This window comes from Colius striatus, chromosome W, assembly GCF_028858725.1.
Source record: "Colius striatus isolate bColStr4 chromosome W, bColStr4.1.hap1, whole genome shotgun sequence".
Lineage (NCBI taxonomy): Eukaryota > Metazoa > Chordata > Aves > Coliiformes > Coliidae > Colius > Colius striatus.
Window position 1 is genome coordinate 1907115 of NC_084789.1, and position 3542 is coordinate 1910656.

Below are 3542 nucleotides of genomic sequence, written 5' to 3' on the forward strand. Positions count from 1 at the left end.
CTCAGGGCTGAAAAATCACCCAAGCTGGGCAGGCCTCATAGCATGGCAAGGTGTGGAGCAGCCACTGTCCCTCACCACCCCGCTGCCACATCAACAATGGTCCAGAGTGCTAAACCTGCACAGGGTCAGGCTTCCCCCTCCATTCCTCCCAATTTGCCTCTATGTATACTATTCTATATGTGTATATAATGACTTCTCAAGCTGGTTTCCAGGATGCAAAAGAATCCATTACAGAACTCTGCAGAAAAATTTGTGGATGGAGCTGCACAAACTCTGCTGTTGCTGCACACCTTTCACCATAGAGCACCCAGGGGAGGGGGTGTCAGTTCTTACCCAAATCACACCTGCTCTGTAAGAAAACAATCTCTTTACCAACAGCCCAGAGGATGTGCTGGTTGCTGCAGGCCCGGAGGGGCTGCCAGGACCCCCAGTGTGGATGCCAGGGCTTAGTGGCAGAGCTACTGGATACCTGGCTCCGGTAAGCCATCCCAAAGACTGCCTGGAGCTGCAGGGCTGGGAACTTCTGAGGCTGAAAAAGCCTGGTGAATATTGACAGGAAGCGATTGATGGCTTTTTTGGTTGCTAGCTGCAGCGCTGAGGTTCAGGCAACAACATCCTGCCCCCTCGCTCGGGGGCCAGGCAGGAAGCAGGAGTGGCTGAGGGGATGAGAACATCCCTGATGGCAGAAGCGATACACCTTCCTGGAACATGTCTGTCTCTCCATCCCTTCCTTATCTCTCCCTTCATCCCTCCCTGCAGCACTCTTTCCACCCCTCCCTGTATCCTTCCCTTCATCCATCCCTGCATCCCTCCTTGCCAGCTGGGAGATACAGTGGTGTTAAAAAAAATAATAAAATCAAATAAAGACAAACAGGTGCCACCTCCTCCCCTGCACACAGGGTAACAGGCAGAAAGTACCTGAGAACAAATCTCAGCTCTACAGTAACTTTTTCCATCCCAACTCCATAGCAGATAAAGCAACTCCTGCCCAGGTCGTGCTGGACACAGAGACCCCACACCGCTGCCTGTGTGTTCATGTGTGCACAGACCTGTTTGTGCCACGGACCAGGATGTGCAAGGACACACATTCACTTCAGTCCAGGGCTCCTTGTGCAGGTATGTGTTTAATTGAAAAGGGCTATGATTTAGACCAACCAGATATTTCCTTAGTTTGAAGAAAGGTGGTGGTTGAATAAATAATAAGGGAGTTGATGCAGGGCAAGCTGCTCCCAATCATTAAGAACAGGTGCTATGTGCTCAGCACGTGAAGAAGATGAGTAATCAATTAAGCCTTGTGTGATCACATGGATGAAGTAGGATATACAAGGAAATAGAAAGCAAATAAAAGGTGGTTTTGAGTCAACCTTACTGGTTCTACTATGTTGCCTGGGTGCATTCCAGCATGAACATCACTTGCCTCACTACAAGTGGTGACCCCTGGTGTGATCAGCTAAGCTTTTTGGACTAAATTCTCCAAAAGAAGTGCTCTGATCTGGAAAGGTGAGGGACCCAGCTGGGACACGTTGGTTGATGTGGGGAGTCTAGAGGATGGCCTCAGATCACTGCAGCAGAGACACCTAGGAAGCAGATGAGTGACCGGGGCTGGAAAGATGGGGAAAGCTTTAAGTAAAGAAGAAACTACGATAGATGTCTTCCAGCATCTCCTCTCTGAGAAAGGGTTAAATTATGAAAAAGAAATATTGCAAAGACTTGTGAGATGGGAACAGGATGTAGGCTTTTTTTTCATATCCCCACAGGATGTATTTGAAATAGCACATTGGAAAAAACTAGGGAGTGCATTATGGGACTCTGTTAATGATGCAATTAGATTATGTAAACTGATGTCAACCACTTTAAAGCAATTACAAACTGTGACTGTGGCTGCGCATGTAGCAGCTGCCATGAACGCAGAAGGTGCTATGTTGTCTGTGTTCCCCGTGGATGCCAGAAGATTTTTTGGGGGATAGTGACTTGGTAATACCATCGGCTCCACCTTTAGTTAACCCTGCTGTAGAGGAACTAACTCAAGAAGAGAGTATGGATGTGAGTCTGCCCTCTTGCTCACCCCCAGAACCCCCTAGATCACCCTTACTGCTGCCAAAAACATCAGAAACAGTGTGGGTAACAGGACTGCAGACCCAGCAGCTGATCATGTGTGCCATCACCTCCCTCCCACCCCCCACCCTGTTCCACCACCATGACAGAGGGAGTACCTAGAAATGAGCGGAAAGTACGCTTTACTGATGTACCTCTTCCCCTGAGACCCTAACTCCTGATTATCCTCCTCCCCTGTCATCACCCCAGGTATCTGGGGAGGGAGAAGATCAACATAGACAGATTTTGCGGTAGGAATCGGCAAAAAAAGGGGAAGAAACGAAACAGCTTTTGGCCCTCTTGGACAAACTGATGGAAAAAATGAAAGCGACAGCTAATCAGCTGTTGGCTCAGCTTAACAAACTAATCAATAAACCAAAGGTAGAGGTTTTGGCTCCACTTATGGTCAGAGACTCCCAGCCGGATGACTATGATCCTGCTAAAAAGTGGAAAGGTTTTATATGTGATGTAGTAATAGAAGGAGAGTTCCTCCCATAAGCCTTTCCAGTAATACCAGTGGGTAATAATTCTGCATGATGGCAGTGGGTGCCTCTGAACTGGAAATTAGTCAGGGAAGGACAAAAAGCAATAATGGACTGACTAACCCATACGTACAGATATTATTGGATCATATTTTTACCAGCAGTTTAATGACCCCTTTGATTGTTGAAACCTGGCAGAGACCTTTTTGAAACCAACTCAGGTGTTATTATGGGAATCTGAGTGGGAGAAGAGAGTGGAAGAAGCAAGACTAGAGAATTTGAATTTACGGTAGGGGGATCTAGAACAGCTTGCCACAGTTGACGTGATGTTGGGCAAAGGACAGTTTGCTGACCCCCAAGTACAAGCTCAAGTAGACGTGACTGTTTTGCAATAGACACAAACATTGGCACGTCAGCCGTTTAAGGCCGTCCCTGACATGGGAGGGCCAGTTCCCTTGTATATTATGCAAAAACCTGACGAGAGCTTTATGACCTTTTTAGACCGCTTGAGAGCAGCATTGGATTGGGTACCAGGTATGTCAGCCAAGGTTAAAGCTGCAATAGGACTGCAACTGCCAGTAATTAATGCTAACCCTGACTGTAAGAGGATTTTACAAACTCTCCCACAGACTGCGACATTAGTTGACATGATAGAAGCCTGCTCTCAAGTAGGGTCATCAGAAGAGAAGACAACACATCTGGCTGAAACCATGGCAATGGCATTAAAACCTTTAGTACAGCAAGGAAGAGGAAGTTGGGGACCAAAGTGTTTTAATTGTGGAAAAACAGGATATGTGAGAAAACAATGTAGATCTAGACCGCTGGTCCAGAAAAATAGCTCGACTAGAACATCAAGGTTCAATGGCACTTGCAATAGATGTGGCAAATTTGGATATAGAGCCATTGAATGCTGCTCTCAAGTGACCAGACATGTCACACCTTTGGGAAACGGATTGGCGGGCGCAA